The sequence below is a fragment of the Crassostrea angulata genome, chromosome 5 (assembly GCF_025612915.1).
Source record: "Crassostrea angulata isolate pt1a10 chromosome 5, ASM2561291v2, whole genome shotgun sequence".
Classification (NCBI taxonomy): domain Eukaryota; kingdom Metazoa; phylum Mollusca; class Bivalvia; order Ostreida; family Ostreidae; genus Magallana; species Magallana angulata.
In genome coordinates this window covers 955,627-966,335 of record NC_069115.1, presented here as the reverse complement: position 1 = coordinate 966,335, position 10,709 = coordinate 955,627, and the positions used below count along the sequence as shown (strand labels likewise).

The 10,709-nt window shown below is 32.3% G+C and overlaps 1 pseudogene; it reads left to right on the top strand.

The window, feature by feature from the left end:
• Nucleotides 1-4,982: 4,982 nt before the first annotated feature.
• On the top strand, nucleotides 4,983-9,906 carry LOC128183606 (multiple epidermal growth factor-like domains protein 10; annotated as a pseudogene).
• The last annotated feature ends 803 nt before the right edge of the window (nucleotides 9,907-10,709 follow it).

Genomic DNA, 10,709 nt, shown 5'->3' with positions numbered 1-10,709 from the left:
AGAAGTGTTGCTATGTTCGGTTTAAGATTAAAAATTAGCGATGAAAAATTGAGGAGCACATATTTGTGAAGCATTTTTGGTCACTCTGATAACTCTTTATAGCTTTATTGGTTTAGAAGACTAAGTGGTCAATAAATTAGCCATAGGATCTACCTTATTCTTTCTTTTTTAAAACTATACACGATCTTCAAGTACAGAAGAAAAAATTTCTTGTTAGTTTTAATATATGAATATTTCTTTATCTATATTCAGTCGTTTCCTTATGGAGATCTATAAAGTATAAATAGGGCCACGTGTATTCATTTCCCTTACATTAAAATTTTAAGGTAGATAGTTTGTTGACCATCCCACCTCTTTAACTTTATTTTGTTAAATTAAATAGTTTTCTTTATTACGTAATCTTAAAACGATTTTTTAAACTCACCCCTGGAACATGGAATAAATTCGATGCACATATAAGTCATGTTCTTAAGTGTTACATGTAGCAATTATAATTATTTTGTTTATACTAAATATGTTTGCTGCATGTCTGTAGTTCCTAGTATGCAATAAATGGATTGATGCTTTGGGAGCGACAGTGTTTTACTTGCGCTATTGTAAGGCTTATCAATCTTATTCATAAACATTCTGTACGATATTTGATTCCATTAAACTCTTCAGACATTTTACTTTTTACCTAAACTGGCTCTGATATTCTCTAAATTACTAATACCAGCCCCGCAAAGTGAAGTAGTGTAATTTGCTTATATGTAAAATAGGCGACTCTCGATCTGGACGTGACATTAACGTACTTCATTTTTCGAAGTCTGTCAACGTGATAAAGAGAAAGCCTGAGTTAAGTTAAGCAACGGCATCAGTAGTAATTAAGTAATACACAACACTCTTTTGAACTCGTGTGGTGATAAGGTTGACCAGCCGAAAACAAACGCACGTTTTTGTGTGCCGAAAATTGCAACATTTTGACACATAAGGAAATGTAGTTATCAGATCGTTCATGTCACTTTTTTGCAGTCGGGAGCTACAAACCTGCAGCCATAAATACATCTATATCCATTGCTATTTTCGCAACTTCCATATGTACTTTACATAATGAGATAAAATAAAATCGTCAATAAAGTCATGGTATCTTTGCATCTGTCTCATGCGCATAATTCAAAAATCTAATTTATTTGATATGACAAACAACAACCATCTGTAACGGCCTTTGTTGTTGATGTGTATCATATAAAAAAAATACTAAAGGAAATAGTTTTCATTTCTGAATATCAATCGTATATTTATAATATAAGGATGCTTATAATTTTATAATTTATAGTTAATATAATGTAAATACTTTAAAAAGTTTTGATTTTATCTTACTTATGAAGAATTATGATTTTCTCTTGCTTTTCTATCTAAACCCGGAAATAAATCATTGAATTTAAAAGGCTAATAAACAAGTGAGTGCTTGAGAGTAATACATTACATTATCGCACATCTACTTATTCAAATTACTTTTTAATTTGATAAATAGACAATAAACAAAAGAAACGGATCTACGATAATGATTTTAATTGGTACTTATGAATTAACATTTGTCTCTACATGACCATAGTTAAAATAAAACATTTTCATGAAAACTCACGGAGTTGAATGTTACAGACCGTGTGTCTTGCACGATTCAAAAATTGTAATGTGGAAATTCATTTACTGTTAAATATCGTTGTTAAATTGTAATTTCGGGACTATTTTGCGTAATGTTGGAATTAAAGATTGTTCATGTAATTAATTCTTACTTCGTCCGTAAGGTCAATTGAGAAATTTTTTATACAATAGGTAAAAGTTAAAAACTTTTAGTGAAAACAGACTTTAAAACATTCTAGAACTGTATCTATGTGTGTTTCAAACAAAAATAGGCATTGTGTTTATAAAAATTCACATATTCATATAAGGGGTCTTCTATTGAGGTTTCAATAAATGATTAATGTTCACCATACTTAAAAGTGAAGAAAAGCAATTAGTGAATTTTGATGTAAAAAGCTTATATATGTATTGCTGTGTTTTTTTTCTCATGTGAAAATATTGATTGTCTGGGTGTTGGGATGTATACTTGTTATGTCATGAAAATGACAGCTGTCATGTTGTCGATGGGAATCGGCATTAATGTCAGAGAAAATCGAGATTTTTAAGGATTATTCAGAAAGAGTATGTCCCGATCTAAGATGCAAAGGGACAAAGCCTCCCACCCCGTAAGTATTTTTAGGGCATTGGGAGTAGTGACTTAAGTTGGCTATCAGCAATTACATCTTAATGAATGGGTGCCATGTAGGAGGAAGTCAGACATGAGGACCCAAAAACGCAGAGTCCAGGAACGGTGTAGTTAATGCGCACTTAATGTGAGGTAGTTGAGGGGAAAAGACTAGTTAATTTACCCCGGACTTATCAGTTTTATGGGAGGATATATGAGCGCAGATACCAACCCAACAGTGACCCAGGAACACCAGAAGGAGAATATGTCGCAAATGATGCGTTTACTCTGATGAATTCAATGACTAATACAGGTACTACCCAGACTGGACTTAAAGCGACAGGAAGTGCTCTAATGGAAGGAGATTAAAAATAATTTTCAAATAATCTGAAGCCTTCATGTAACATTGTAGTTCTCATTGTTGGGCAGAAGATTATAAACAGGTTAAATCTATATTTAAATTTTGAAATTTAAACTCATTTTGGGAAGTCTATGTTTGCCCTAGGTGTCAGACTTTAGTGGCTTAGAATACACGATCTGAGGATAATTGTATAGTAATCTTAAAATTTTAGCTTTGTAGTTCTTGAAAAGAAGATCTTTAAAAAACATTTTCCTGTATATTTTTGCATTAAACTTTAAACCTCGAAAAACTTTAAACCTCTCTTAGAACCGCAGTACTGGTCTTTGGGTCACCATTTTAACAATTAAGAATATGAGGAAAACATGTACCAGTCAACAGGATTATGAAAAAAAGATTCGACTTCCTCGAAAGTTCATACTAACAGTGCAGGTTAATTTCAAAGAAGAACATTTAATCCAAGCTAAAAAAAATATACAGAAAATTAACTTACCGTACGTTTATGGTAAATATGAACCTAAGTGTGTTTATTTAAGCATCGAATGTGAAGTTTCGCATGCCATCGGTCCTTTAACACGCAAAGGATGTGCAGACAAATTATCATACCACGATTATGCGCGGTATTCAATTTGTCTGCACAGTCTTTTTGTGTTAAAGAAGCGTACTGAAGCTTTTGTAGTAAACTAAAGCTGATGTTCATTTATATGGTCTTTTGAAATTTGATTATGATTACTTGAAGTTCCCATTTCATACAATGCTAAACGAACTATCATAAATGATCTTTTTAGATACCAGTTTGTTTCCTTTTACCGTCAGTATACGACTGTATCTTAAGCTGAACTCTTTACATTTGCATCATTATCATCAACTCTTAAACATTCATTGCAAATCTAATCTCTACTAAATTATAAATAGGACCATTACAAAACTTCCTTATGCTCAATACTTGATATATTCGATAGTAATTTCATAGGATTAAAGATTCGGATACCGATATAACATTAGATTTTAAATAGTCAAATCCGGATTATGAATAATATTCGAATCTTCCGTTGTTCATTAAGTGAAGAAGTTAACTTCCTGTTGGTAAACAATGACCCTTAGTTTTTTCTTTTTTCAAGCAGATTTAGCGTATAATTATAATTTTGTTCAATATCAAAACTAATGCTCTTTCATTAAATGAGGACGCAAATAGCAATAAATAAAGTTCTACAGTAGGCCTGGAGATGTAAGTATGTAAATAATCGTCTATTTGAGTGTCAAGTTCTCCAATATTACAAGTAAAATTTCATATAGTTACAATACATAAAATATTGGCACCCTGCCTTAAAAGACATGTGAGACACTAAAAATAGGACAGGTTATTCCCCTTTGCATAAAAAGTACAACATACAGCAAAACATATCTGCATATTTCCTTCCTTTATTCATTTAAACAAGTGTTTTGGCTAAAATGTCTTGTACAATTGGGTTATTCATTAAAAAGTATAACTTTTTCATTAAAATCTTCAAAGTTTACTTCAATGTTTTAAGACTTTGCAAATAAATCAAAGCGTAAATCACTGTAAAATTCACAATGTTTTAAAAAGTGTTTTCATCCTCTAGAAAATTATTGGCACAAAATTTTCATGTTCTAAAAATCAATGGAGTTACAGGCTTGGTTTGGCCAACTTCTTTTAGATTTACAAACCTTTAATGAAAGAAAGGGTTCAACTGTATATATATATATATTTTTTTTAAATTCACTATATTATCTGAACAAGAACGCGTGTGCAACAAACCTAAATTTATTATTTTAATATGATTTAAAAACAAATTTTTAACACAAATTTTTCTTAGCATTTAAATATACCATTAACTTGTTTAGTCACAAAGTATTTTGAATAATAAAATCAACATATTGCAAATGCCATAAAAAAATTTCATAAAAACCATCACAAAGGTGATTTGTTTTTATTTTCTTTGAGAACATTATTAATAAATTTAACATTTGACACACTATAATAACCAAATTGAAAATAATATATGAATAAACAAAAATATCAAATTCATTACTATTCTTAAATTTATATTAAACAGTTTGCCTAATAAAACAACTTTGCTATACAACATATAATTATAAATGAATCTGCTAAGCTTCATGAAAGAAGACATGAACTACACTTGTAATAAGAACAACTAGTAGTAGGAATTATGAAAACCATGAACGTATTATTAATTGATTGAGATATTGAAAGTAAAGTATTTCGTGGAAAAAAGAAACTATTGTATGCGTGTTAACACATTTTATCACAATGAATAAGTGGATTAGATTCAAGTTAATGTTTATCACCACCTATGTTTATTTACCTTGATAACTGCCCTGTTTAAATTTAAGCAAGGTAAATATAACTTACCGATGATGTCGTACTTTGCGGTTGAGTTGTTTATTCTATTTCTAGGCTAAAAAGAAGTAACATCTTATGGTAAGTATTTGAATTATTCATTTTTCACGTCATCTGAGTCACTGAAATAAAAATGTTCTACAATAGTGTCCGTCGTCTGTAAACGACGATTTAAACTTGGGAGATTGTTCAGCTACTTTTTCTTTCTTTTTCTTTGCTGTCCACACTTGGTCAATGTTTGTTGTGCGTATTGTTTCGTTAACAAGTTAAGTCGGGCGTTAAAAACAGAGGGCTTTTTCAACTTCTTCTTTGATCATACGATAATAATACCAGTCCGATACAATTAGGATTTTAACCGTCATTGGTTGATGGAAGGACAATTGTTTTTATATTAATTTGCTTTTTAACTTTTAGTTAATCTGGTTCACGACCAAGGATTACGCGGAGGGGCGACAATGAGTTCAGTTCCGGCCAATCCGGTCTGGTCCGCCGCTAAGGCAATATATGGGGATACATACCAGAACTATACGGCCAATTCTTGTGCTATATCCGATATCTCTCACCAGAACAACTCGGCCTGGTGGTAGGTGTCGTTAACCCGCTGAATGACCCCAAACACCTGGTGTATTACCACGACGCTCTGTCCGGGTGTCCGGCATCGGTGATGAATATTACAGTCAACATGGTGACACAAGGGGTGGTGTTTATGACAGTAAATATGGTGTTGGATGGGGTCGTGAATGTTTGAATAAATGTAAAAACCGACACTGTGACGCTTTCAATGGCTCTTGTATACACGGGTGTACTGATCCTAATGCTTTAACTTCTGACTGTATAGGTGAATTATACTGATATATTTAGACAACTTTTCAACAAAAATATAAATCAAATCATAGAAAGGATTATTTAACAAGCTGAATTTTATATTCTGACAGTAAAAACAAAGCCTACAAAATGTATATATATATTTATTTATTGTGCACACGATTTATCGCACATGATTTGGTTTTAACTATTCCTTGTTGTTGCTGTCAATGTTATTCTACAAAAGCCAATCTGTTGGACGTTAAATTGCATTGTATGTTAGAAATGCAACGTAAACAATATACTCTGTTTTGTTTTAGTGTGCAGTGACAGGACATACATTTCTAGCGGGATGTGTGTCAGGTGCCCGGGGAGATGTAAGAACGATTCCCTCTGCAATAAGTTGACGGGTCGATGTGACCAGGTATGTGATAAAAACTGGACCGGGCAGTTCTGTGAGAAGGTACTTCATGATAGGAGATAATGAATATATATATAAATATGACGGTTTGGTTTGAAAAGTGCACAATCTACTACACTTAAATTAAACAAAGATCAAACGATGTATAGTTAGCAAAAGGAATAGCATCTTGATAAGTTCTGTATGCTTTTCTGTCTTTTCATACTCTCTCTCTCTCTTTCTCTCTCTCTGTGTTAGCAACAGGAAAAACATCTTGATAGGTTCTGTATGCTTTTTCTGTCTTCATAGCTCTCACTCTCTCTCTCTCTCTCTCTCTCTCTCTCTCTCTCTCTCTCTCTCTCTCTCTCTCTCTGCATTTATTTCTTAAGCGCACTAACATGAATAAACGAAAGTTAACAAATATTGATGGCGAAATTCAAATTGGATTCTAGAATGCGTAGACGGATTTTACAACAGAGGCTGTAGTGGGACATGCGGTTCCTGTGTCAATGGACAATTCTGTGAGAAAATTAATGGACACTGTACAAATGGATGTAAGGCAAATTATCAACAACCGTTGTGTAAAGGTATTTGAAACAATGTGGTGTAATAATGAATCATTATAACAACGGATTTGTTGTATATGTTTTTTGTTTAAAAGTTTGTATGTATGCATTTGACCATTGCCGACATGAATAATACTATGCACAACTTTGGTTTTTATAGCAGAATATACCGATAACGATATATATTTTTAATAAATTTTCTGAACTTTGCTACCGAAATCCCCTTGCAGATATATATTACTGCAAATCAATTGTCCATTTCTATATGTAAAAGGAAATAAATACAGAGGGAAAATTCCTTGTAAATATGACGCTGATGTTCTGGATTTAACAGTTATCTTTCTTTATATTCTATATTGAAAACTCTGAAGCATGTGTTCTAAACATGTACGCTGTACTGTTTATCGACTACAAGTACTGTGTCAAAAATAAATGATCACGTGTTTTATAAAATATATTTTATCATTTATATACAATTAAGGTATTATTTGTAACTTTATATTGCGATTGTACTATTCATGAAAGACAACTTTAGATCAGTTGTAAGAAAGATTGACGAGGCAGCCAAAGATCATTTTACTTTTATAATACAGTAGGTTGGCGTGTTTCTGTGTAGGGTTATAGATTTAATATACGATATGTAATGTATTAATACTTTCCTTAGACTGTGCTCCTGGTTTCTATGGAGACGACTGCCAGGAAAAGTGTGGGAAATGTAAAGATGTCGCAGGCTGCAATTGGACTTCCGGTTTGTGTCCAAATGGCTGCAAAGAACACTGGGTACCACCACTGTGCAAAGGTAAAAAGTTGTGATCATGATAGTTAATGACAAAAACCCTACCATGTCATATTCTATATCCTTTTTCCTGGCATGCTTTCTTACAAATAAGTTTCCCGCCATGTGCCTAACTGGAAACAGAGAAAATTGGGCACTACCGTCATGCGCAGGCAGAATGCTTGGATATTGTTATCCATTATATGTGGGTTTTTACCTACGTGTATTTCGACGAATGCATATACAATATCACGTTCGTTTGGGATGTATTACCTAAATTTCAATTTACAGTGCAAAATTTGGCAATTTTTCTTATAAGGAACATTTGTAATAAATCCTGATGATATTGCAAATTATTTTATTTCGTGGTGGCAAAATGTTTGTGTAATTCATGGGTACATTCACGAAAACATTTCCTCCAAAAATTAATAAATTAAGGCAATAAAGTCATAATTCAATCTATAGGTATGATAGGAAATTAGTCCTTAGGAACCAGTAAAAATAAAGCAATCCCCGAAAAATTGTTTCTGATTTCACGGTATCCATTAAAACAAATTTGTTGAACAAGTTTTACCGTAAACCTACAGATTAATAAGATTTGAATGTACTGAGGGATCGATTTCCAAAACAGTAGTCATAAAGAAAACTTATCTTCCAGAAGATCTTATATCTGAAGGATTTTTATCCGGATTTACAAAATTTTAGTCAAATGAAAATTTTTGGGGCACTGCTTTTTAAATTCATATAGAATATTTTATCCGAAATGAGCTATTAGACCTGTTTGGGAGGAAGAAGGTTCAGTTTCCTGCAATATATGCCATAACATTAAACAGTTGTTTAAATCTCATGAAAATACTACTATACCATTTTGAAAACGTAGATGTCTAAAGTTTTAAATTTTCTTCTGTTTTTAAAAGGTAAAAATGATTTCATTAATATACCTTATATCTCAGAATATGCCAAAAATGATGAAAAATGGCACATTTTCTGGTTGTTTTGAAATGAATATATTTTATGCAATATCACGTAAATTTAATTGTGGGCGAGGGCTGCACATACAATGTATAGTTTTCTACAAAAAAAAAACTACGGAAGAAATTGTGTCTGCTGCTAAGTTTTAAAAAAATATATGAGGAAATGCACTTCTTGTGACATTTGAATCTCTAATCTGGTAATTTTTATACGGTCTGAATGTTCAGGTATTCATGTGCATATACATGCTGCATTTCCATTTTGGTGATATTTGGAAATCTGTAAAACAGGATAAAATATAACTGAAAGTGTACCTACTCTTAGTTCCAGGATCTTAAATCCAAAGTCCGATTACTTGAACTCGACACAATCAACTTAAAAACTGCAGATCTATCGCTCTATGGAACATTGAGCTTGTGGAAAATAAAATTAACTAATGAGCTCAAGTTTTGTGTACGGTGAATTGTAAAGATTTAGGGCGAAAAAAAGTGTAGTTCCCGATTGTCAATTCGATTGTTCTCAGACTGGGTGCTACAGATCTGCAGCTATAATCATCTAACTCAAGTGGAGAACGGCATTTAACTGACTATTAACTATATATTACCTTGATAGCTATTGAATAAGTAAAAAATACATATTACAGCACACTATGTGTTAAAGAAGTACACTATTCCAACCATCACATCAATCATTATGAACTGAAGAATAGGTTATAATAAATGCATATGCTTAATGTTCGCAATGATTCTGGTAAAGGGAATTTCAAATATGTCTTCAAATAAAAAAAAAAGGAATAAGTATTTTCTTTCGTTTACCCCTTAGAATAGGAACCTTATAAATACGGTCCTAACTGTGCGTTTGACTGTGGACATTGTAAGGACAACAAACAGTGTTCTATGGATACTGGGGACTGTCTTAGTGGATGCATGAAGGATGGATAGGGAAGCACTGCTTCACAGGTAAGTAACGTCAACATTACGGTGGTACGCATCCTGTCATTTGCGTATCATACTGATTCACTGTTTAACTCTTGATTCACTTTTGTTTAGTTTTCCCCATCGCTGACAAACAAGGAACTGGAAGTAAGTAAAAGTAATCGTATTATCACCTACTTTATTTGTTTCTTAACAACTCCATATAGGTTTAACAATAATCTGTGTATTTTTGTCTTTTCAGAACCTAGTTTTTTTACTCTAGCCGTGGTTTTGTTAGTCCTTTTTACAGTTCTGATAGGTTTTGTGGTATTCCTAATAATTTATTCGAAGCGATACACTTCCTCACAACATAATGACGAGAGTCCATTGGAGGATTCTGAAACAGAGGACCCGGAAACGGATACAGAATGCAAAGAAAATCAAGAAAACGAGAAAATACTATCAGTTCTTCAGGTTCTAGGAAACGTAGATTATTCTAAACCCTAAAATAGGCTTTTTCTGACCCTCTCCCCGCCAGTTTTTTTTCTTACAATTTTTCTCAACAAGAGCATCTTGGGATGTTGAATATTAGTTATAGTGAAGTGTAAAGACCCCTGTATATTGTTAGCGATACATGCTAAATTTCCTGTTATAATAATACTCCATTATGGGTACTAACGGTATATATATTAATCATTAAATTTTCACATGCATTATACTGATCTATAAAATAAATATTACTATAGTAATATCAAATGCCGGAAAACAAAATACAATAATTTATGTGGTTTTCATTATTAATGACTAAAAACGTTGTCTATATTATAAAGAAATAAAAACAATCGGATAAATATTGGTATTTTGAATGCAAAGTAAACAACGTTTCAAAAAAGCATTGGTTGTGTTTTAATATTTTTTGATTTTTTACCGGAAACTGTCAATGTACTATGTTTGATATGGCGAAAGTATGTTTTGACCCTCATCATTCATGTTTTGTATAAGATTATCGATGTTCGTAATCAAACCACTTTTTTGTTCACCTGACTCAAAGGTTTATGTGAAATTTTTAAAATACAATCTCTGCCCCTTGTGTGCAAGTTATTTTTCTATTAATTATGTCGACACGCAAGATAAATATGTTGACATGCAAGATAGTTATGTCAACATGCAACATCACTATATTGACATAGACGAAAACTGCAATCAAATAAGAGTTATACAAAATCTCAAATATCGCCAACATGTGACATCCAATATGCTAGATACGCTACCTATTGATGTCAACATGCAACTTAGTTATGTTAGCATGC